The sequence below is a fragment of the Hemitrygon akajei genome, chromosome 24 (assembly GCF_048418815.1).
Source record: "Hemitrygon akajei chromosome 24, sHemAka1.3, whole genome shotgun sequence".
Lineage (NCBI taxonomy): Eukaryota > Metazoa > Chordata > Chondrichthyes > Myliobatiformes > Dasyatidae > Hemitrygon > Hemitrygon akajei.
This window is the reverse complement of record NC_133147.1, coordinates 40,604,470-40,631,177: the sequence shown is the minus strand read 5'-3', so window position 1 is coordinate 40,631,177 and position 26,708 is coordinate 40,604,470. Positions and strand designations below refer to the sequence as shown.

The 26,708-nt window shown below is 43.4% G+C and overlaps 1 long non-coding RNA gene across 1 annotated transcript; it reads left to right on the top strand.

Moving 5' to 3' along the window:
- Window positions 1-2,362: 2,362 nt before the first annotated feature.
- Window positions 2,363-25,785, top strand: LOC140715607 (uncharacterized). Its single transcript, XR_012096173.1, has 4 exons — window positions 2,363-2,473; window positions 11,993-12,070; window positions 20,200-21,016; window positions 25,628-25,785. It is a non-coding gene; the product is annotated as an uncharacterized lncRNA (long non-coding RNA).
- Window positions 25,786-26,708: the final 923 nt, after the last annotated feature.

Sequence of the window (26,708 nt, the reverse complement as noted above, 5' to 3'; positions counted from 1 at the left end):
TTCAGATGCACCAATGTTGATTATCAGTGAAGTGGAGATGTTATTTCTGATCTGCACAGACTGAGGTTTTCAGGAAGTCAATGATCCAGTTGCAGAGGAAAGTACAGGGGCCCAGGTTTTGGAGTTTTTCGATTAAAATTTATTGTGTTAAACGCTGAGTTGCGGTCAATGAACAGCAGCCTAATGTAAGTATTAGTACTGTCCAGGTGATACAAGGCCAAGTGGAGAGTGAGTGAGGTTGCATCCCTATTGCAGCAATAAGCAAACTGCTGTGGGTCTAGGTCCAGGAGATGACTCTAGCAATGATCAACCTCTCAAAGCATCTCACCACAGTAGATGTGAGTGCGCTAGACGATAGCCATTGAGGCAGCTCACCCTGCTCTTCCTGGGCACTGGCTTTGAAGGAACTTGAAAATGCTCAGTCTTTCCACTTCTGATCCCTCGATGAGACTGCTGAGTGTTTCCACAACTTCCCATTCCTGAAGTCCACCATAAATTTTACTGATGTTGAGCGCAGGGCTGTTGCTGTGACACCACTCAACTAGTTGATCTGTCTCTATTATGTACGCCTTCTCATCACCATCTGAAATTCTGCCCGTGGCCAATTTACAGATGGTGATTGAGCTGTGCCCACTCACATGGTCGTGGGTGTAGAAAGAGTAGAGGACTAGGCTAAGCACACATCCTTGAGATGCGCCAGCGAGGTGGGAGATGTTATTTCTAATTCGCACAGACTCCTGGTGAGGAAGTCAGGAATACAGTGCCCCAGGTTTTGGAATTTGCTGATTAGAGGTAAGGGCTTGATTTTATCTGCTGAGTGACCTTCCCACCATTGTCCTGATAGCGGTGTACATTCCACCTCGGGGCAACGTGGAGGTGCTGAGCAGTGTGATCAACAGGCACGAATAGCGCACCCTGATGATTGTGGGAGATTTCAACCAGACCCGCTTGACGAAGTCTTTGAACAACTACGACCAATCTTTAGCCCATACCCCTCTAAACCTTTCCCATCCATATATCTGTCCAATTATATTTTTAAAATCGTTAGACCTTATCAGATAAACTCTGCTCTAAATCCTCTAGATCTTGCCTCTTGCAAGAGATGGACAAGTACAGTAAATAGAGCTCGCTATCTATTGGGTAGCACACCTATCAATCTTCCTCAGGTACCACCCGCAGATCAAGACCCTCGACTTCGATTGGTTCCAATTCACAGACCCGCAGCAAATCATCCCAAAGAGCCCTCTTAACTCCCGCCAATACTACGAGGCGCGACGGGGGAGAGGGTCAATAATGGAGCCGTAACCGGAGAGACAAGCCCCGCCGTGCATGATCTGAACGGTCCGAAGGGGACCGCTACAAGCACGCACCTTCTCCGACAGCAGAGCAGCTCAGACCGGTGCGGCAAGCAGCGAGCGGGACATTCGTTCAGACGGCCGATGGGCTACCGCTTCCGAATGGCGGGCGGCATCAGGCGCTGTGCCCAGAGGGCGGACAATGGCAGCAGAGACGGACAGCTACATCGGCCAATCGGGAGAGGGCGGAGGCGGAATCAATGCTCCCAGTGGCCAAGGTGTCAAATTGACGTCGCCCTCTGTAAAAGAAGATCAATAAAGGACGGGATGTCATTTCATTGACAGTTACTTCAACCAATAGAAATTTAGAAAGGCGGGCTCCCAATTGCAGAGGAGTCCGATTGGTCAGTGGCGAACCAATCGCCATCGTCTAGAGGTTTTCTTCCGCGTGATTTCAAATGTTGTCCGTTTGGCCGTTGGTGTCGCCATCGCAATCCCGGCCCCACAACTGAACCAACATCTTTATTTAAAGAGTCTTCCACAGAAATCTTGCAGTCGGTTGACTTAAAAGGTGCAGCCCTGATCCGTGGTGCCTTCTGAAAGAAAATGTTTCTCTCAGGTTTGGGATATTCCGTCTACTCGGCCAAGCCGGTGTCCATGGTCTCGGCTGGGCCCCCCACCCCACACACGCACCATCAAGCCAATGTCCGCCCCGGAGCCGGGGAGCAGAGCCTGTGGACGACTCACCGGCTGGGCGGCGTGAGGGGTGGAAAGTGCCAGAAAATAGAGAAAACGTCAGCCCCCTCCCAACCCAACACAACACATCCCATCCCTGCCCCTCCCGCGGAACCTTCGAGACCATCTCTCGCCAATTCCTCCGTCTCAACTGTTCTTCCACAGATGCTGCCGGACTCGCTCAGTTTCTCCACTATTTCTGTTGATAATTTCTAAGCTCCTTCCTATAGGCCGCCACAGCCATCAATATCCTGGAGTACCGCCCACCTCCCACGGGCGCTTCCCTCCCATTGGTTTGGACCCTTGGGTCGCCCTACCGTCAATCCCAAAGCCCTCGGCTCGGCTGGACGCGAGCGGCCAAGACCCCCGAAGCCTCTCGGGCTTCCTCCAGCGTTTTGTGGCTGCTCTGGACGGAGTCAAGCAGAGCCCCGTGTTCATGGCGGGTCAGTCAGTGAATCGGGGCTGTGGGGGGAGCGAGCCCAGTGTCCGTTAGTCAATGGGGGGGAGGGGACCGAGTGACCTGGGAGCGACGCGCGTGTCCGTGAGCCGGGATTGGAAGAGCGAACGCGCGTGCCCGTGACCCGGGATCGGAAGAGCGAACGCGCGTGCCCGTGAGCCGGGATCGGGGGGGGGGGAGGGGGGCGTGTGACCTGGGAGCGACGCGCGTGTCCGTGACCCGGGATCGGGGGGGGCGGGGGGCGGGGGCGTGTGCCCGTGACTCGGGGGCGGGGGCGTGTGTCCGTGAGCCGGGATTGGAAGAGCGAACGCGCGTGATCGTGAGCGGCGCGTTCCCGAATGCCAGCATCCTCCACCCAGCCGGGAGGGGCAAACCAGGGTGGTGGGTCAAGACCACGAGTTCCTTTGGTGGGAGGGGTGTTTGGAAATAAGGAGGGTTAACATGGTTATAGCGGGTGAAGGGGCAGCCAGCAAGGTAAAACATCCGTTAGAGAGAGACCGGGTTTCATCAGTTCCTCCCTGGTTGACTGGGTGCTAGAGGATTCGGGCTGACCTGCGGCAAGGCAACGGCAACTTTTTGGCACCAACCCAATTGGACTGGAGACTGAGTAGATTGATGGGTTGCTACGCCAGTAGATAGCGGGGTTTACTGAGTTCAGTTCACCCCATGCAAGAGTGGGGGATGGGAGAGCCTTGGGGATAAAGGGAGTTTTGACAAAATTAATATTTAAACGACACAAATAGGAAAAGTTTAGGGGAATATGGGGGTTGAAGATTTATTTTCACGATGGGGTGGTGAAGAGTTAATGGTGTATTGATATAAGTTGGTGAGGGCCCATAAGACCATAATACACAGGAGGAGAATGAGGCTATTCATCCCATCGAGTCTGCTCTGCCATTCCATCATGGCCGATCCCAGATCCCACTTGTCAGAAACGAGCCACGCTCCCGAATAATGGCTTCAAGACAAATTCAAGGAAACAAAGTTTATTAACAGTTCTGCAGAGCTGGGCCCCCTCAGAGAAGGGAACCCTGAACCTTACAGGGCAGCAGGTTTTATCCTTCTTCCTTACCACCCCCCTCCCTGACTCCATTCCATATTTGGAGTTGTTTTTTTACACGTTTCTGTAAAACAATAGTCCATATCTCAGGACTTCAATGATTCCACAAACAGTTAATTTTGTCAAGGCTTCTGCATTCATAATTAGATCACACTTGTTTACAGACTTTAACCCAGACATAATTAAATCACAGTTGTCCTTTGACTTTAACCCGGACCTGTCAGAAACGCACATCTTAATTTTGAATCTTACAATACCACCCTTTTTCTTTTTAAGATGTGCGTTTCAGCTAGCATTTCTCTCACTCCCAGGGGGCCCACTTTCTTCTTTAATAGCATAAGTTTTAGCTCGTTTGTCCCATGATGGGAAATCGCTACTGCCTGGAGCTGGAATATACTGTGCCTGATCAGTGTTCGTATACAAGGAATCAAACACGGCAAAAGTAAGAGAATCATTAGACCCCCGCCTGCTACTAGGAGAGCGGTGCGCCACCAACTACCTCCCAGTAGCCCGTCTAGCCAACTCATGTTCCCCAGGGATTTCCAGGTTTGTACTGGCACATGGGCCAGTTTCCGAATTTTGTCAGATATTTTTAACACGGCCTTTCCACTGTCGTCTATCTTAAGGCAACAGTTTGTAAGATTGAACTTCCCACATACCCCGCCTTCAGAGGCCAATAGGTAATCCACAGCCAGCCTGTTCTGGTATATTGCTGTTCGCATCTGACTCTGCTGTTTTGCCAACAGCTCCAATGCCAGTGCCGTATGATTGGTTATCACTCCCACCACCGCCTGCAGTCTAATAATTCGGTTTAACATGTAGACAGGAGTGCGATACCCCCACGACCCATCCTGGGCCCAGGTCGCTGGCGCATAGTATTCAATGATGCGAGCCGGTGGCCACTCATCACCCCACTCGCCCACCTTTATCTCCCGTGTTTCTCTCCTTAATGAATCAAACAGCTTAATTCCCAGCTTCCGGTCACCCTCCTGATGCAGGAGGAAGAACTCCGGTCTTTCCTGGGACAGCTGAGACTTCTCATGGTCCCCCCCTGTCCCATGTATCCTTTATTATAGACTTGGTAATAAGGTTTACTATTCTCCCCACATGTTTCTCTCTTGCTTAGATCATAGCATCGATCATTCACATGCGAGTGGGACACAAATGATCCTGGGAACACCCTCTGCCCCACTCGTACCACGGTTCTGCACTTGTCACATTTCCCTTCAATTTCCCCGACATATAGATTCAAATATATTACAGTCAATAATGTTACAGTCCACATAGAGTTAATTTTTGCTGCCTTTTTAGCCTCACCACCATCGGTTCTTCACCGGGAACACAGGTCCACTCAGTGCGGCTTTCGGGCTTCACCGGTCCTTTTACCCTGGATGCGTGTGTCCACCCTTTTTCTTTTGTCCGTACAGCCGCCTCTGTTGTTAGCAGGACCTGGAAAGGGCCTTCCCACTGTGGTTGTAACTTCTCCGGCTTCCAGGTCCTTACCAGAACCCAATGTCCAGGCACGATCTGATGTAAAGCAAAATCGAGCAGCGGAGTCTGGGCCAAGAGACCCTTTTTCCGCAGTTCTGCAAAGGAACGGGACAGTGCCAGTAAATAGTCCCTTACAAAGATATCACCCCCTTGTAGCGTGGGGTACCCTTCCACCTTATTCCAATACGGGAGTCCGAACAACATCTCATATGGGGATATTCCTATGTCCTTGCGGGGCGCTGTTCGTATTCTTAAAAGGGCAATAGGGAGACACTTAGTCCATGGTAGTTTGGTTTCTAACATCAACTTGGTCAGTTGTGCCTTTAGGGTGCTGTTCATTCGTTCTACTCTTCCCGAACTCTGGGGATGCCACGGGGTATGGTACTTCCATTCGATATCAAGTGCATCACAAATTAACTGGTGCGTATCCCCTTCTTGGTACGTGGTAGTGACATTCCCGTTATTCCAGCTATCCTTTCTGGGGTAATGCATCGCTGTCCTTTACTGACCTGGTGTCCCAGATACCTTACTTCCTTTTCTACAAATTGTAACTTTTTCTTTGAGACCCGTAGCCCCTGCTTCCCCAGGAAGTTCAGTAGTCTGATGGTGTCTTCCTGCACCCCTTCCTGTGTTGGCCCGGATAGCAATAGATTGTCCACATACTGTAGCAGTTGGCTCTCTGGAGCACATTGGAATTCTGCTAGTACTTGCTCCAAGACCTGCCCAAATAGGTTAGGTGATTCGGTGAACCCCTGTGGCAGGACCGTCCACCGGAGTTGTCTTTTCCGCCCCGTCGTAGGATTTTCCCATTCGAATGCAAACATGTCACGACTGCTCTCTTCTAGCGGGCAACTCCAGAAGGCGTCTTATAGATCTATTACACTGAACCATTCATGGTCAGGGGAGATCTTACTCATCAGTGTGTAAGGGTTGGGCACTACCGGGTATCGGGTTTGGACTACTGCATTTAGGCCCCGCAGGTCTTGTACCATCCGATAAGTCCCATCTGGCTTTCGCACCGGGAGTATTGGGGTATTATACGGTGACATACATTCCTCCAGTAGTCCATCAGCGATCAGTCCTTCAATCACCGGCTGCAGCCCTTTTCTTCCTTCCATTGAAATAGGGTACTGTTTTCTCCGTACTGGCGAACTGTTAGGTAATAGTGAGATTTGCAAGGGGGGACGTTCAAACCCCCCCGGTTCCCTTCCTGGTACCATACCTCCGGGCTTATTTTCCTATCGTCTTCTTCCCTGAGGGCAAACAGCTGTACCATTATCTTCCCGTTCCTGGGCACAGTCCCGATGCCTAGCCTGACTTGCAGATCCCGCCCGAGCAGGTTGAATCTCGCAGAGGGTAACAAAAGTAGGTCCTGTCCCGTTACCCTATCCTCATGTTCAATTTTCACGTTTTCTATAACAGGTACTTGTATTATTTTGCCTCCAATACCGGATACTCCCATTACCTTTGTTCTGGTTCGGGCGCCGGGAGGTATCTGGATTACGCTAGATCTTTCGGCACCCGAATCTACCATAAAGGTTGTATCTGACCCTTGGGGACCTACTTTTAAATTTACCAGGGGTTCCTGCCGATAATTCATCCCCAAGGGGTGGAACCCCCGACCTCCCTAGTCTTCATCTTCCATCATAGCGTAAGAGCGCACTTCCCGTCGGTATCTGGGGCACTCTCGCCTGAAGTGTCCCTCTTCGTTGCAGTGAAAACATCTTAAAGCCTTCCTTAGCCCTCCTCCTTGCTCCTGGCTACTACCTCAATCCAACCATGGTCCCTGTCTCTCTCTCTACTATCTGCAGTTACTTGTCGCACTGTCTGGACCATTATCCTTGCTGTCTTCTTTTGTTTCTCTTCATCCCTTCTTACAAACACTTTCTGTGCCTCCCTAAGTAGTTCACTTAAGGGTTTAGTATTCCAATCTTCTAGTTTTTCCAGTTTTTTCTTATATCTGGCCATGCTTTCGATACAAATTCAACACGAATCAGCTGTTGGCCAACCTCCGTCTCAGGGTCTTCGATTTGCGGAGCGGTAGGGGGCACATATGGGGCGGCAGGTGATCGAGCACCTCCCATGTATTCTTTTTCTGTCCCCCTTCATTTATCGTTTTCAATTTATAACTATTTGTCGTTGGTAACCAGCATAGGGCATAATCACTTTCTTCGGGTTTAACGTTAGGTTTTGAATTCACGTACAGATTAAGGGCTTGTTGTACCCAATCCTCGCTAGACCCGAACTTAGGCCACCACACAGCCGACCCTTGGATCGGCTGGCGGGACCAGAATTCACAGTACTGTATCATTTTTTTCTTTGACTTCCCTTTTCGCCTCCCATAATCCCAATTTTCTAACATCCGTCCCAACGGACTATCAGGGGGTACCCCGGGGTATTTTTCATCATTGGCGCCTGGATTTCCTTTACCCTTTTCTCTCTTAGACCCCTTATTCCCCATCTCGAGGACTTGCTCGGTTCCAATCCACCCGCAGGCACCCCGTAATTCCACAATTCTCGTGCACTACGTCTCTGCAGGAATTTAATTTGAATGTGACCCACCTAGCTCGGTCACTCCTGTCCAATTCCGGAACCTGTATTCCCGCGATCGCCCAGGAATTCACCTGCAGGCACCCCACAGTTCCACAATTCTCGTGTACTACGTCTCTACAGGAAGAATCACCTGCAGGAACCCCGCAGTTCCACAATTCTCGTGTACTACGTCTCTACAGGAGAAATCACCTGCAGGAACCCCGCAGTTCCACGATTCTTGTGTACTACGTCTCTACAGGAATTCAATTTCTTACCTGGGTCCTGTGCACAGAAATTACTCGATCGCTCACTGTCTCAACTGCCTCGACAACCCCTCTTTGTTTCCTTGAGTCCGCCGGATATCACTCGCTCAAGCCGCGCGGGGCGACGAGCAAGGAATCAGGGACTGCCGAACTCGGCAGGGTGCACCTTCTCTGATGTCCTTCCTTGCCCCCCTCATGGCTGGAGTGTGGATCCCGGACGAGCGCCCCAAGTTGTCAGAAACGAGCCACGCCCCTGAATAATGGCTTCGAGACAAATTCAAGGAAACAAAGTTTATTAACAGTTCTGCAGAGCTGGGCCCCCTCAGAGAAGGGAACCCTGAACCTTACAGGGCAGCAGGTTTTATCCTTCTTCCTTACCACCCCCCTCCCTGACTCCATTCCATATTTGGAGTTGTTTTTTTACACGTTTCTGTAAAACAATAGTCCATATCTCAGGACTTCAATGATTCCACAAACAGTTAATTTTGTCAAGGCTTCTGCATTCATAATTAGATCACACTTGTTTACAGACTTTAACCCAGACATAATTAAATCACAGTTGTCCCTAGACATAATTAAATCACATCTGTCCTTTGACTTTAACCCGGACCTGTCAGAAACGCACATCTTAATTTTGAATCTTACACCACTCAACCCCATTCACCTGTCTTCTCACCATATCCATTGATGTCCTGACCGATCAGGAAACTTTCAACTTGTGCCTTAGATAGACCCACGGACTTGGCCTCCATCACAGTCTGTGGCAGTGCATTTCACAGATTCACAAGTCTCTGGCTGAAAAAAAACCTCCTTAGCTCTGGATACCCCCACCACAGGAAACATTCTCTCCACATCCACACTATCTAGTCCTTTCAACATTCAGTAGATTTCAATGAGATCCCCACGCATTCTTCTAAATTCCAGTGAGTACAGGCCCAAAGCTGCCAAACACTCCTCATTTGTTAACCCCTTCATTTCTGGAATCAATCTCATGAACCTCCTCTGAGCTCTCTCCAAGGACAACCTATAATTTCTGAGATATGGGGTCCAAAAGTGTTGACAATACTCTCAAGTGTGGCCGTACCAGTGTCTTATAAAGGCTCAGCATTTTCTCCGTGTTTTTATATTCTATTCCCCTTGAAATAAATATCAACATTGCATTTGCTTTCTTTACCACAGACTCAACCTGTAAATTAATCTTCTGGGAGTCTTGCACAAGTGCTCCTAAGACCATCTGCACCTCTGATGTTTGAATTTTCTCACCATTTAGATTATAGTTTGCAGTATTGTTCCTTTTACCAAAATGCATTATTGTTTATTTCCCAACATGATTCCATCTGCTACTGTTTTTGCCCATTCTCCCAATTTGTCTAAGTCCTGTTGCAATCACATTACTTCCTCAGCACTACCTACCCCTCCACCAGCTTTGTATCATCTGTAAACTTTGCCACAAATCATCAATTCCATTATCCAAATCTTTGATGAACAATGTGAAAAGTAGCAATTCCAGTACTGACCCGAGGAACACCACTAGTCGCTGGCAGCCTACCATAAATGGTCCCCTTTATTCCCACTACCTGCCTCCTGCCTGTCAGCCATTTCTCTATCCATGCCATTATCTTTCCTGTAATGCCATAGCATTTTATCTTGTTTAGCAGCCTCATGTGTATCAAATGCCTTCTGAAAATCCAAATAAATGGCATCCACTGCCTCTCCTTTGTCCACCCTGCTTGTTACTTCCTCAGAGAATTCCATCTGTTCCAGATGACTTATCCATCTTAAGACCCTTTAGTTTGACTAGCACTTTTTCCTTTGTAATAGCAGTGGCACTCACTCCTACTCCCTGACACTCACAGACCTCTGGCACACTGCTAGTGTCTTCCTCAGTGAAGACTGATGCAAAGTACTGATTAAGTTCATCTGCCATTTCTTTGTCCCCCCATTACTATCTCATCAGCATTATTTTCCAGTGATCCAATATCAACTCTCACCTCCCTTTTACTTTTTGTATAACTGATAAAAGAACTTTTGGTATCCTGCTTTATATTGGCTACTTGCTCTCATATTTCATCTTTTCATTATAGCTTTGTTAGTTGCCTTTTATTGGATTTTAAAAGCTTCCCGATCATCCAACTTCCCACTCACATTCGCTTCCTTTCCTTGACTTTTATGCAGTCCTTGTCAGCCATGGTTGCCTACCCCTGCCATTTGAGAACTTCTTCCTCTGCAGGTCATATCTGTCCTGCATCTTGTGAGCTATTCTGTAGAAACATCAGTCATCTCTGCCTGCCATCATCCCCACCAGTATCCTCCTCCAATCGACCTGGGCAAGCTCCAATTTCCTGTATTCCATTGCTATACTGATACATGTCACTTATGCATTTCCCTCTCAATGCAGTATGAATGCAATCATATTGTGATCACTGTGTCATAATGCTTCCTTTACACTAAGCCCCTTAGTAAGATCTGGGTTATTACTCAACAACCAATCTAAGATAGCCTTACCCTGAGTATGTTCAAGCACAAGCTGCTCTTGAAAAGCCATCTCATAGGCATTCAACAAATTCCCTCTCTTGTGATCCAATGCCGACCTGATTTTCCCAGTTTCCTTGCATATTGAAGTTCCCCTTGCAATTGTGACATTACCCTCATTTTGTGACAGCTCCCTTTGCAATCTCAACCTCACATCTTGGCTACTATTTGGAGAACTTTATGTGATTCCCATAATGATTTTTTTTACCCTTGCAGTTTCTTAACTCCACGCATAATGATTCAACATTCTCTGACCTTAAGTCACCTCTTTCTAAAGATGTAATTCCATCTCTTACCAACAGAGCCACACCACCGTCTATGCCTTCCTGCCTGTCCTTTCCATACAAAATACATCCTTAGATGGGTCAATAGGGATGTGCTAAATTTCTTTAACCTTTGGAGGAAGTAGAGGAGTTGTTGAGCTATCTTGGACGTGGTGTCTCCGTGGTTAGAGCAGAACAAGTTATTGGTGATGTTCACTCCTAGGAATAGTTAAGCTGTCATGTAAAATGCTAGAGGAACTCAGCAGGGTAAGCAGCATCTATGGAGAGGAATAAACCGTTAATGTTTTGCAGAAAACTTTCATAAATGTTGGTTCTTTATTCCACTCTTTACAAGCTGCCTGACCTGCTGAGCTCCTCCAGCACTCTATGTGTATTTCTCTGGATTTCCAGAGGACAGAATCTCTATCTTAATTGTTTGAAGCTCTCTGAGAGCCTGTCTACATGCTGCAGCCTCTGTGTCTGTCTAAAGTTTAAATGTGAGAGGTTTTCTCCTCCTACCCCTTCAGGCAATAGTTCCAGGTGGGGTGGGAGTAAAGACTTTATAAAGACACTCGTAACTGCACAGAATTATTCAGTCTTCACCAACCAGAAGCCCTGGATGAACCAAGAGATCAGCAGGACTGGTGACCTAGTAAAATACAAGAGGTCCAGTTATAACCTCCAGAAAGCCATCTCACAATCAAAGTGGCAATTTCTGACCAATTGGAATCACTGAAGGATGCTTGACAGCTGTGGCAGGGCTTGAATGCTATCATGTCCCGCAAAATAAAACCAAGTGACTTACAAGGTTTTGCTCTCAGATGAGCTCAAGTAAATATTTTAGTTTCAAAGTAAATATGCATAATGGTAGGTGTGGTCTATGGGTTGAGATGTCAGGTTGGAGAAATGCCAATTTCAGTGGTATCAGGTGAGATCTGGCAAATATGGATTGGGATAGGCTGTTTTTGGCAAAGGTGTATTTGGTGAGTGGAGGCCTTCAGAAGCTAAATGTTTAAGAGCACAAAACTCATATGTGTCTCAGAATAAAAGGTAGAGATACTGTAACAGGTTTTGGAAACCTTGGTTTTAAGAGATATTGAGGCCCTCAAAGGAGGTATAGCAGGTAGGAAAAAATGATGTGCTTATGGAGCATAAGAAATACAAGAAAACCCTTGAGAAAGAAATCAGGATGGTTAAAGGAGCCCTGAGGTTGTCCCAGCAGTCACGCTGAAAGAGGGTGCTAAGGGATGTCAAGAGCAGAGGTTTGCAAGGGACAGAATTGGTCCTCTGAAAGACCATAATGGTAATGCATACGTGGATGGGGGAGATCTTAAATGAATTTTTTTGCTTCTGTGTTTACTCAGGAGACAGACACGGAGACTATAGAAGTGAAGCAAAGTGGCGTCAACTTCATGGACCCAATACATATTACAAAGGAGAAGGTATTTGTTGTCTTTGGATCTGGGCTGGAAAGCCTCATAGATACTGGTTGTGCAAAAGTTTGTTTGGCACAGCCTCAGAAAGGATGTGCATAATTGGACTGCAGCCTGTGTGGAGTGCCAGCGGGCAAAATTAAACCATATTCAGGCTCCATTGGCACCTTTTGAGGTCCTTGAGCGACAGTTTGTCCATGTCAATGAAAGAGGACTTTGTTGGTCCTCTTCCCCCCCCCCCCCCCCCCCCGTGATTTCACGCACCTTCTTAACATGGTGGACTGTACTACCAGGTGGCCAAATGTCATCCCTCTTGCACTAATGATGGTTGCAGATGCGGCTCAGGCATTCATCAATACCTGAGTTGCTGGGCTTGGCACCCTATCTGATATTTCCTCTGACCGCAATCCCCAGATGATTTCAGTCCTCTGGGCTGAGGTGGTCCAGACCCTCGGCATTGGGCTACATCATACCATGACATATCACCCAGAGTCCAATGGCCTGTGTGAGGGGTTTCACTGCTCCTGAGTGTTTGCAGAACTGCTCCAAAAGAAGACCTGCAGTCATCTGTGGCAGAGTTCGTATAGGGACAGCCGTTACAAGTGCAAGGAGATTTCATTCCTGACCCTGATCAGCAGCATTCCACCCTCCTCAGTAAATTCAATTCCTTTTCACCTGTCCTGGAGTACAGCAATCCTTGGATTCCTGTTGACTTGTGTTCCATCTCGTTTGTTTACGTCAGCCATGACACACACCAGCATCTAAGTCCCCTTTATGATGACCCGTTGAGATAAGGGGGTTATACCTGAACGTATTTCAGTAAATCACCTTAAACCGGCTAAAAGGAGTGTTCTGCTGCTGTGCCCTGGAGTCACAACATGCCCTTGGGTATGTTGACATTCCTCTGGATGAGCCAGAGGCACCTGCTGACCCTACACCCGAGGAGCCGGTGGCTTGTCCAAACTCTAGGAAGGCTCACAATGCCAGTTTTAGTGAATTCTGGGGGAGGGGTAGGGTAACATAATTGGGAGAAATATATATAATTCACAACCACGTCATTGTGTTGGGGTTTCGCTTTAAGAGACTGGTCTGACATGTTGACTATATTACGTAAAGTTTTTTTAGTGAACTTCTGTGTCTAGTAAAATGTGCTGCCAGTTTCATTTATTTGTTTCATTTGCAAAAATCTGCAACGTCCGCAGTGATGAAGTGTTTTGAGAGGTTGGTCATGAATTATATTAACTCCTTAAGAAGTGACTTGGCTCTGATCCAATTTACCTACCATAACAACAGGTCAAAAGCAGATGACATTTCATTGGCTCTTCACTCAGCCCTGGAACATATGGGCAATGAAGATGCATAGGGACAGGAATGCTCGACATTTAATACTGTCATCCCCTTGAAGCTAGATAATAAGTTCCAAGACCTAGGTCTTGATACCTCCTTGTGCAAATGGATCCTTGCATTCGTGGCTTGCAGACGGCAGTCAGTTTGAATTGGCAATAACATCTCCGCAATTGCCATTAGTACAGATCCACTACAAGATTGTGCACTTAACCTGCTCCACTCGCTTTATACTTATGACTGTGACAACAGCTCCAATGCCAAATTTAAGTTTGCTGTTGTTGGCTGAATCAAGAGTGGAGGGACATTGAAAACCTGGTTGAGTGGTGCCACAACAACAACCTCTCAGACGTTGTTAGCAAGACCAAGGAGCCGAATATTGACTTCTGGAGGACCATAGACCAATCCTCACCGGGGGAATCAGAGGTGGAGAGGATCAGCAACTTTAAATTCTTCAGTGAAATTGTTTTAGAGGGCCCAGCATGTAAGTGCCATTACGAAGAAAGCACAGCAGTGCATTTTTACTTTCTCAGAAATGATGTGTTGTCATTGTCATTGGAGAGAGTCCAGAGGAGGTTCACCAGGATGATTCCAGGAATGAAAGGGTTGATATATAAGGAGCGATTGGCAGCTTTGAGCCTGTACTCACTGGGAATGCAGAGAGATCTCATTGAAACCTACCAAATGTTGAAAGGACGAGGTAGGGTGAGTGTGGAGAGGAAACATAGAAAACCTATAGCACAATACAGGCCCTTTGGCCCACAAAGCTATGCCGAACATGTCCTTACCTTAGAAATTACCTAGGATGTTTCCTGTGGTTGAGGTATCCAGAACGAGAAGGCACAGCCTCAATATTGAGGGGCGACTTTTTAGAACAGAGGGAAGGAGAATTTTTTTTAGCCAGAGCGTAGTGAATCTATGGAATGCTTTGCCACAGACTGTGGTGGAGGCCAAGTCCATGGGTATATTTAAAGCAGAAATTGATAGTTTCCTGATTGATTATAGCATCAAGAATATGGCCAGGAGGTAGGTGTGAGGGGTTGAGTGGGATCCAGGATCAGCCATGATGAAATGGCAGAGCAGACTTGATGGGCTGAATGGCCTAATTCTGCTCCTATGTCTTATGCTCAAAAGATTCAGCACAACGACTAATACCTTGAGAAACTTCTATAGATGTGCGGTGGAGAGAGAATTGACTGGTTGCATCATGGCCCAGTATGGAAATACCAATGATATTTAATGGAGCCTAGTCCATCATGTGCACTACTGTCATAAAGGCCTCCCCACCATTGAGCACATTTTCACAGAGCACTGTCTCAGAAAAGCAGAACCCATCATTAAGGATCCCCACCACCCAGGTCACGTGCTTTTCTCATTGTTGCTTTCAGGAAGAAGTTACAGGAGCCTCAGGACTCACACCACCAGGTTCAGAAACAGTTAATACCCCTCAATCATCAGGTTGTTGAACCAGAGGGATAACTTCACTCACCCCAACACTGAACAGTTCCCACATTCTTTCAAGGACTCTTCATTTCATGTTCTTGATATTTATTGCTTATTTATTATTATGATTATTTGTTTTTCTCTCTTTTAATATTTGCACAGTTATTTTTTGCACATTGACCGCATTAATAGGGTTCTATTATAGACCACCCAATAGTTAGTGAGAATTGGAGGAACAAATCTGCAGAGAGATAACAGACAACTGCAGGAGACAGAAAGTTGTGATTGTAGGGGATTTTAATTTTCCACACATTGATTGGGACTCCCATACTGTTAAAGGTCCAGATAGGTTAGAGCAGGGGTGTCAAACTCATTTTAGGTCACGGGCCGGATTGAGCAAAATGCAGCTTCATGCGGGCCGGATCAGTCGGACGCGTGCGAACGCAGCTTTTGTTGCCTCCATTTTTTCAGCCTACTCTCATGTGTCTCAGTCTCTGCTATAACTACAAAGTGTTTCACTTTACAAATTCCATTTCTTATGAAGAAGACTGCCGAATAAACACTAAAAACCCTGAAAACCTGGTACCTGAATAAACTCGGCATTAGCCATATTATATGCCATAGGCGCTTCGATTACTGGGGCCAGCTTTAATAGTAATTAGATATTATCTTGCGGGCCAAAGATAATTCCACCGCGGGCCGGATTTGGCCCGCGGGCCTTGAGTTTGACATATATGGGTTAGAGTTTGTGAAATATTGTGAAATGTGTTCAGGAAAGTTTTCTAAGTCAATATTTAGATATACAAACTAGGGAGGATGCAATATTAGATCTCCTATTAGGAAATGAGTTAGGGCAGGTGACGGAAGTGTGTGTAAGGGAACACTTCAGTTCCAGTGATCATAACGTCATAAGTTTCAACTTGATCATGGATAAAGATAGATCTGGTCCTCGGGTTGAAGTTCTAAACTGGACAAAGGCCAAATTTGAAGAAATGAGAAAGGATCTAAAAAGCGTAAATTTTGTTGTTCTCTGGCAAGGATGTAGAACCATAGAACATTACAGCACAGAAACAGGCCTTTTGGCCCTTCTTGGCTGTGCCAAACCATTTTTCTGCCTAGTCCCATTGACCTGCACCTGGGCCATATCCCTCCAAACCCCTCTCATCCATATACCTGTCCAAGTTTTTCTTAAATGTCGAAAGTGATCCTGCATTCACCACTTCATCTGGCAGCACATTCCACACTCCCACCACTCTCTGCGTGAAGAAGCCCCCCCCTAATGTTCCCTTTAAACTTTTCCCCCTTCACCCTTAACCCATGACCTCTGTTTTTTTTCTCTGCTAGCCTCAGTGGAAAAAGCCTGCTTGCATTCACTCCATCTATACCCATCATAATTTTATACACCTCTATCAAATCACCCCTCATTCTCCTATGCTCCAGGAAATAAAGTCCTAACCTATTCAACCTTTCTCTGTAAATCAGTTTCTCAAGTCCCAGCAACATCCTTGTAAACCTTCTCTGCACTCTTTCAACCTTATTAATATCCTTCCTGTAATTGGGTGACCAAAACTGCACACAATACTCCAAATTCGGTCTCACCAATGTCTTATACAACCTCACCATTACATTCCAACTCTTATACTCAATACTTTGATTTATAAAGGCCAATATACCAAAAGCTCTCTTTACAACCCTATCTACTTGTGATGCCACTTTTAGGGAATTATGTATCTGTACTCCCAAATCCCTCTGTTCTACTGCACTCCTCAGTGTCCTACCATTTATCTTGTATGTTCTACCTTGGTTTGACCTTCCGAAGTGCAATACCTCAGCTCATTCCTCCAACTGGTCCAAGTCCCTCTGCAAGCTTTGAAAACCTTCCTCACTGTCCACTACACCTCCGATCTTTGTATCATCAGCAAATTTGCTGATCCAATTTGCCACATTATCATCCAGATCCTTGATATAGATGACAAATAACAATGGACCCAGCACTGATCCCTGTGGCACACCACTAGTCACAGGCCTCCACTCAGAGTAGCAATCCTCCACTACCACTCTCTGGCTTCTTCCATTGAGCCAATGTCTAATCCAGTTTACTACCTCTCCATGTATACCTAGCGACTGAATCTTCCTAACTCACCTCCCATGCGGGACCTTGTCAAAGGCCTTACTGAAGTCCATGTATACGACATCCACTGCCTTCCCTTCATCCACTTCCCTGGTAACTTCCTCGAAAAACTCCAATAAATTGGTTAAACATGATCTACCACGCACAAAGCCATGCTGACTTTTTCTAATAAGTCCCTGTCTATACAAATACTTGTAGATCCTATCTTTTAGTATTCCTTCCAATAATTTACCTACTACCGATGTCAAACTTACTGGAGATGCAGAAGAAGGGAAACTATGGGCTAGCTATTCTGGCCTCAGTGATGTTGGGATTGGTCATTAAGGATGAGGTGTCAGGGTACTTGGAGGCATATGATAAAATAGGCCATAGTCAGCATGGTTTCCTCAAGGGAAAATCTTGCCTGACAAACTTGTTGGAATTCTTTGAAGGAATAACAAGCAGGATAGACAAAGGAGAATCAGTTGATGTTGTGTAATTGGATTTTCAGAAGGTCTTTGACAAGGTGCCACACGTGAGGCCCCTTAAAAAGCTGCAAGCCCATGATATTACAGGAAAGATTTCAGCTTGGATAAAGCAGTGGCTGATTGATAGGAGGTAAAGAGTGGGAATAGGGAGAGCCTTTTCTGGCTGGCTGCCGGTGACTAGTGGTGTTCCACAGGGAACAATTCATTTTCCGTTATTTGTCATTGATTTGGATGATGGAATTGATGGCTTTGTTGAACAGTTTGTGGATGATATGAAGATAGGTGGAGGGCAGGTAGTTTTGAGGAAGTAGAGAGGCTACAGAAGGACTTGGACAGATTAGGATGCAGGAATAAATGGCAGTGTTGGGAAATGTAGTCATTGTCTTTAGGGAATCCTGCATGAGGACTCTCAAGTCTCTTTGCACCTCTGATTTCTGAATAGTCTACATTGATTTGTTTTACCAAAGTTCATGACCATACACTTCCCTACACTACACTCCATCTGCCATTTCCTTGTCCGTTCTCCTAATCGGTTGAAGTCGTTCTGCAGCCTCCCTGCTTCCTCAACACTACCTACTGATCCACCTATTTCCTATCTCCTAATGAATTATAGCTGCTATTGTGACTTCTTTGTAACTGCATCTCTAAATATAAGAATGTTGTACTGCATACAGAGGGTCATGGGGTGAAGATAAGGACAGGGGGACTTTTCCCATCAGGAAGATGGGGTGGGAGTGGATGTCTAGGAAATGGAGGAGATGTCAGTGATGGTGAGTGAAAGCCCATTCTTTAAAGGAGGAGGTCATCTCAGATGTTCTGGAATGGAAAGTCTCATCTTGAAGATAGATGAAGCAGAGATGGAGGAACTGAGGGATTGTGTCATTGACACGTGTGCACGCTTCCCACCACACTTACGGACACGTGCACTTGATCCATCTGGCTTATTGTAGTCCCGCCCACTCAGCACTCTTTATTGGAAAGCAGTATACATCATCAAAGATACCCACCACCCAGACCATGCTCTCTTCTTGCTGATGTCATCAGGTAGAAGGTACAGGAGCCTCAGGACTTGCACCACCAGTTTCAAGAACAGTTACTACCCCTCCACCATCAGGCTCTTGAATAAAAGGGGATAACTACACTCACTTGCCCCATCAAGATGTTTCCCACAACCATTGATCTCACTTTAAGGACTCTATCTCATGTTCTGGTTATTTGTTGCTATTTATTTATATTTGCATCTTTAATTGTTTCTGTTATAGTTACATATATCTACTTCGACATCAACATTTACTTTGAACTTTGAATATAAACAAATGAAACAACATTCCCCCAGTGCCAAGGTGCAAAATACATTACGTAGCACATTACATCCCAACTCCTATACTCAATGCTCTGATTTATAAAGGCCAGCATACCAAAAACTTTCTTCACCACCCTATCCACATGAGATTCCACCTTCAGGGAACTATGCACCATTATTCCTAGATCACTCTGTTCTATTGCATTCCTCAATGCCCTACCATTTACCATGTATGTCCTATTTTGATTAGTCCTACCAAAATGTAGCACCTCACACTTAATCAGCATTAAACTCCATCTTTCAGCCCACTGTTCTAACTGGCCTAAATCTCTGTGTAAGCTTTGAAAACCTATTTCATTATCCACAACACCACCTATCTTAGTAACATCTGCATACTTACTAATCCAATTTACCACCCCATCATCCAGATCATTAATGTATATAACAGACAACATTGGACCCAGTACAGATCCCTGAGGCACACCACTAGTCACCGGCCTCCAAGCTGACAAGCAGTTATCCACCACTACTCTCTGACAGAGAGTGGAGTGTGTGCCAACTGCCCCATCACTTTGGTACCCACTCTCCTGCAAATCTAGTTTAAACCCTCCCTAAGAGCATTTCTCAAACCTTCCCATCAGGATATTGGTTCCCTTCCAGTTGTACAGTTCACCCCTTCCCCAGAAAAGATTCCAATGATCCTATCTGCTCAGAAGTTTTACCTATCAAATGCTATGACTCTTGGATGGTCCTATATTTATCCTACTCCAGCTCCAGCTCCTTAATGCGGTCTTTCAGGAACTAGAGTTGGCAGCACGTCCTACGAGTGTAGTGATCAGGGAGACCATCAGGTTCCATGAATACCCACATCTGACAGGAGGAGCATTGCACTGCCATATCTGCCATCCTGCCCACACTGTACAATGGGCAACAAAGACCAAATCTTTTAACCTGTTTCTTTGGCCTCAGCCTCTTCTAGTCGAAGCCTCTTGAGTCAAAGCTCGACGCTCCTACTCTCACCACTGGCCTGCTCCCAACAATGGCTGCCCTGACAGTAGCCATCCCGCATGCACACTTCTCTGCTCCCTATGCTGATCGGAATGTCCGACTGCCCATGAAGCTCTCCTTTTATGCTGGCTTCGCCAACCTGTGAGTAAACTCTTCCAAGTCTTCTGCTCCCAATGCCGACTGGACCTCTGGAATGCGTGGATGTGTGATGGTAAACGAGAATTGGGCTTGTGAGAGGATCCACTCGACACTGTTGAGGTTGCTTTACCATGATGTCCAGTAGGGAGGGAAGTTGTGGTTGTGGTGTATCACGTGCAATGACGTGCCAATTCCTGGTTGGAAAGCACTGAGTATACTCGGGGTTTACCTGAACATATCAGCATGTGGCAGGTTAAGATGTGTTTGTTTATTTCTGTTAATAAAACTTCTTTGTTTCTTCCAGAGTATGACTATTTATTGTTAACCCACGGAATGCTTAAATAGAAGTATCATAACATGGTGTCAGAAGTGCTTTTGGAAGAATAATACGGGAATAATTGGAATAAAAAAAATTTGGAATGGTAATCTCTGATATGGAAGGTTTACAACCCCCACAAAAACTGCAGCTGACTGGGAATGTAGCTGAGAATTGCAGGATATTCAAGCAACAATTTGAACTGTATTGGTGATCGCTTATGAAGAAAAATCGGAGAAAACCAAACCAAACTATGTAATTGGAAGTGAGGCAATAGAGGTATATAATAATATAGTCTTTGAAGATGGAGATAATTTCATTTTAAAGTCGATAGTGGACAGATTTGAAGTATTTTGTACATCTAAGCGTAATTTAACGTATGCGCGATACAGATCCTTCAGTTGTGCGCAGAAAGCCGCTGAAACAATTGATCACAGATTTACGAAAGCGGAGTAGAACGTGTGAGTTCAGATTGCTCACAGACTCTCTTATTAAAAATAGACTGTGGCATTCGTGATAATACTATGAGAGAAAGCAATTTGCGTGAGCAAGATTTAAATTTTGAACAAGCTTTCATGGTCTGCAAAGCTTCTGAGACCGTAATGTCGCAGGCTGAAGAGTTTTTTGTTGAAAACTGCAATGTAGATGCTGAAAAAAAGCAGATGTATATATATCAAGAAATATAAGACGTTGACAAAAGCGACAGAGAGCAAAACGGCATTTGAAAAAAAGTCATGTGATCGCTGTGCGCGGGAACACGGTCCAAATCAGTGTTTCGCATATGGAAAACTTTGCTACAACTGTGGTAAGATGATTCATTTTTCACGCTGTTGTAGAAGTAGAAAGAAGGAAAATGAAATGAAACTAGTAAATGCAGTGATTGAAGATGAATGTGGGGAATTTTATATAGATGCACTTTAGACGTGGAGAATAGAAAAGCTGTAGCTGCAGTGACTGAGACAATCAAACAGGAGGCAACTGATGATGTGAAAAAGCAATGGCAGAAAGAGGTAGCTTCAATGCAAACGATAATGAAAGAGACACTGAGAAAATGAGATTCAGTCTAATCATCGTCTACAGCAAGAAAGCTCACAGTGGGCACAGTATAAGCAAGAAGTGAAAGCTCAAATAACAGAATTAAGTTTTATTGAAATGATGAAGTCTCAGCATAAAAAAAGAGATGACACAGTTAATGAATTAGATGAAGAATGGTAGGGCACTGAGGAATGCAGTAGAACAGAGGGATCTGGGAATACAGTTACAAAATTCCCTAAAAGTGGCGTCACAGGTAGCGTAGTAAAGAGAGCTCTTGTTACATTGGCCTGTATAAATCAAAGTATTGAGTATAAGAGTTGGAATGTTATGGTGAGGTTGTATAAGGCATTGGTGAGGCCGAATTTGGAGTATTGTGTGCAGTTTTGGTCACCCAATTACAGGAAGGATATTAATAAGGTTAAAAGAGTGCAGAGAAGGTTTACAAGGATGTTGCTGGGACTTGAGAAACTGAGTTCCAGAAAGAGGTTGAATAGGTTAGGACTTTATTCCCTGGAGCGTAGGAGAATGAGGGGTGATTTGATAGAGGTGTATAAAATTATGATGTGTATCGATAGAGTGAATGCAAGCAGGCTTTTTCCACTGAGGTTAAGGGAGAAACAAACCAGAGGACGTGGGTGAAGGGGGAAAAGTTTAAAGGGAACATGGGGTGGGGGGGGCTTCTTCACACAGAGAGTGGTGGGAGTGTGGAATGAGCTGCCAGATAAAGTGGTAAATGTGTGCTCACTTTTAACATTTAAGAAAACTTGGACAGGTACTTGGATGAGAGATGTATGGAGGGTATGGTCCAGGAGCAGGTCAGTGGGACTAGGCAGAAAAATGGTTCGGCACAGCCAAGAAGGGCCAAAAGGCCTGTTTTTGTGCTGTAATGTTCTATGGTTCTATTGAGGGAGATTTTTTTTTTTACTTTTTTTATTGTTTTCAAATAGTTACAGAATAAATGTGTATTAAAAAATGTGTTACCCAGCCCCCCTCCCCTTAACCCCTCCCCCCTAACATCCCTATTAAAAAAATAAGAAAGAAAGAAAAAAAAAAGGAATGCCTGGATATTGGAAGATCCCCACATGCTCCATGGAGTTCGTAATAACTTTAGTATATATATTTATTTCTTTCCCCAAGTAACCAATTATTTCATCTTCGGAGCACCTATATATTTAATCCGGTCTTTTGTAAATAAGGGCGCCAAATTTTCAAAAATGTTTCATATTTATCTCTTAAATTATAAGTAATTTTTTCAAGTGGAATACAGCCATAAATTTCGTTCTTCCAACGATCTGTATTTAGATATGTATCCGATTTCCAAGTCACTGCAATAGCTTTTTTGACTACTGCCAATGCAATTTTTATAAATTCTTTCTGATATTTATTCAATTTGGATATCGGTTTTAACCCTTCAATATCACCTAGTAAAAGTAATATTGGGTTGTGTGGAAGTTGTATTCCAATAATTTGTTCCAGTAAAACTCTTAAATTTGTCCAAAAAGGTTGAATTTTAGAACAAGACCAAGTAGAATGTAAAAAAGTACCAATTTCTTGGTTACATCGGAAACACTGATCAGATAAATTTGGGTTTAATTTATTTATTTTTTGTGGTGTAATATATAGTTGATGTAAAAAATTGTATTGCACTAATCTTAATCGAACGTTTATTGTATTTGTCATACTCTCAAGACATAGTCTTGACCAGTTTTTTTCTTCAATTTTGATATTCAAATCACTTTCCCATTTTTGTCTTGACTTATGGACTCCTTGTTTAATTGCCTGTTTTTGAATCAAATTATACATACAAGAGATAAATTTTTTAATCTTTCCTTTTTGAATTAAAGTTTCTATTTCATTGGGTTTCGGTAATAACATTGTTTGACCTAACTTTTCTCTTAAATAAGCCCTTAGTTGAAAGTAACAAAAAAGAGTGTTGTTTGATACTTTATATTTATTCTTTAATTGATCGAATGACATTAATATACCTCCTTCAAAACAATCTCCTATATATCTAATCCCTTTTTGAAACCAATTATATAAAAGTTAATTATCCATTGTAAAAGGAATAAGTATATTTTGAATTAAAGATCTCTTTGCTAATAAGGATTTCTTTGTCTCATCGTCAACATTTATCTTATTCCATAAATCAATCAAATGTTTTAATATAGGAGATTCTTTCTTTTCCCGTATCCATTTAGATTCCCATTTATATATAAAGTCTTCTGGTATGTTTTCTCCTATTTTATCTAGTTCTATTCTGATCCATGCCAGTTTATCTTTCTCAAAAAAAGATGCAATAAATCTAAGTTGATTTGCTTTATAATAATTCTTAAAATTTGGAAGTTGTAACCCTCCTAGCTCAAATTTCCATGTCAATTTTTCCAACGATATTCTTGACATCTTACCTTTCCAAAGAAACTTCCTCACATATTTATTCAGCTCTTGAAAAAACTTTTGGGGTAATTGTATTGGTAGTGATTGAAATAAGTATTGTAATCTAGGGAATATATTCATTTTTATGGTATTTACTCTACCTACTAATGTTATTGGTAATACCATCCATTTATCAAGATCTTCTTGAATTTTTTTCAATAGTGCTAAGTAATTTAATTTGTATATGTTCTTTATATCATTATCCACTCTTATACCTAAATATTTTATACCATTTGCCGGCCATCTAAATTGAGTTATTAATCGACATTGATTATAGTCTCCTTTAGTAAGAGGTAAAATTTCACTTTTATCCCAATTTATTTTATAACCTGATATTTTCCCATATTCTTCTAATCTATAGGATAATTTACGCAACGATTGCAATGGGTTTGTTAAGTAAAGCAGAACATCATCAGCAAATAAGTTAATCTTGTATTCTTCCTGGTTAACTCTAAAACCCTTAATATCTGGGTCCATTCTAATCAATTCAGCTAATGGCTCTATCGCCAACACAAATAAAGCAGGTGATAATGGACAACCTTGCCTAGTTGACCTTGTTAACTGAAATGGTGTTGAAATTTGACCATTTGTCACTACTTTAGCTTTGGGATTAGTATTTAAGGTTTTAATCCATTTTATAAAAGATACTCCTAATCCATATTTTTCCAATACCTTAAATAAAAAATCCCACTCCAATCTATCAAATGCTTTTTCTGCATCTAAAGCAACTGCCACGCTCATTTCCTCCCTCTTCTGTGCTAAATGAATTATAATAAATAAGCGAGTTACATTATCTGCTGATTGTCTATTTTTAATAAATCCTGTTTGATCCATATGTACTAATTTTGGTAAGCATTTGGATAATCTATTAGATAAGATTTTTGCTATTATTTTATAATCAGTATTTAATAAAGAAATCGGTCTATATAGATAGATAGATAGATAGATACTTTATTCATCCCCATGGGGAAATTCAACATTTTTTCCAATGTCCCATACACTTGTTGTAGCAAAAACTCATTACATACAATACTTAACTCAGTAATAATATGATATGCATCTAAATCACTAACTCAAAAAGCATTAATAATAGCTTTAAAAAAGTTCTTAAGTCCTGGCAGTTGAATTGTAAAGCCTAATGGCATTGGGGAGTATTGACCTCTTCATCCTGTCTGAGGAGCATTGCATCGACAGTAACCTGTCGCTGAAACTGCTTCTCTGTCTCTGGATGGTGCTATGTAGAGGATGTTCAGGGTTTTCCATAATTGACCGTAGCCTACTCAGCGCCCTTCGCTCAGCTACCGATGTTAAACTCTCCAGTACTTTGCCCACAACAGAGCCCGCCTTCCTTACCAGCTTATTAAGACGTGAGGCGTCCTTCTTCTTAATGCTTCCTCCCCAACACGCCACCACAAAGAAGAGGGCGCTCTCAACAACTGACCTATAGAACATCTTCAGCATCTCACTGCAGACATTGAATGACGCCAACCTTCTAAGGAAGTACAGTCGACTCTGTGCCTTCCTGCACAAGGCATCTGTGTTGGCAGTCCAGTCTAGCTTCTCGTCTAACTGTACTCCCAGATACTTGTAGGTCTTAACCTGCTCCACACATTCTCCATTAATGATCACTGGCTCCATATGAGGCCTAGATCTCCTAAAGTCCACCACCATCTCCTTGGTCTTGGTGACATTGAGACGCAGGTAGTTTGAGTTGCACCATATCACAAAGTCCTGTATCAGTTTCCTATACTCCTCCTCCTGTCCATTCCTGACACACCCCACTATGGCCATATGATGATATGATGATGGCTTTAAAGGATCTCTATCTTTTTTTGGCAATACTATTAAAATAGCTGTCGAAAAAGATTCTGGAAGTTTATGCGTTCTTTCCGCTTGGTGTATTAACTCCATAAGAGGAGGAATTAATAAATCTTTAAACTTTTTATAGAATTCAGGCGGAAAACCATCTTCTCCTGGAGATTTATTACTTTGAAGTGATCCTAGGGCTTCTTCGACCTCTTTCAATGTAAAAGGCATATCTAATCCCTTCTGTTCTTCCGTATTTAATTTTGGAAGAGTTATTTGTGATAAAAACCTTTCTGTCTTGACATTGTCATTTTGTGATTCTGATTTGTACAACTCAGAAGTACAATTTCAGTAAATAAAATAAGTAATTTTATTTACTCTTGTTCGAATTGCATTTATTGTTTTAGAAGTCTGATCTGTTTTTAGCTGCCATGCAAGAACTTTGTGATCTTTCACCTAGTTCATAATATCTTTGTTTAGTTCTCATAATTGCTTTTTCTGTTCGATATGTTTAGAGCGTATTATATTGTAACTTCTTGTTAATAAGTTGTCTTCGTTTTTCTTCTGTCATATTTCTTTGGGATTCTTTTTCTAAGTTTGTAATCTCTTTTTCCAATTGATCTATTTCTATCATATATTCCTTCTTAATTTTAGAAGTATAATTTATCATCTGACCTCTCAAGTATGCCTTCATTGCTTCCCACACTATAAATTTATCATCAACTGAATGTGAATTTATATCTAAAAAGAGCTGAATCTGTTTTTTCATAAAATCACAAAAGTCTTGACATTTTAATAATATTGAATTAAATCTCCACCTATACATTGATTCTTTATCTATCATTATCATTGTCATTATTAAAGGAGAATGATCTGACAATATTCTTGCTTTATATTCCTCATTTTTCACTCTATCTTGAATATTCGTTGATAATAGGAAAAAATCTATCCTTGAATATGTTTTATGTCTATTTGAATAAAATGAATAATCTCTTTCTTTTGGATTAATTCTTCTCCATATATCAATCAGATTTAAGTCTTTCATCAATGATAGAGTTAATTTTACTGCTTTTGATTTTGTAACAACCTTTGTTGATCTATCTAAAACTGGACCTAGACAAAAATTAAAATCTCCACCTATTAATATTTTATCATGTGCATTAGCCAAATTCAAAAAGACCTCCTGTATGAATTTTACATCATTTTCATTTGGTGCATAAATG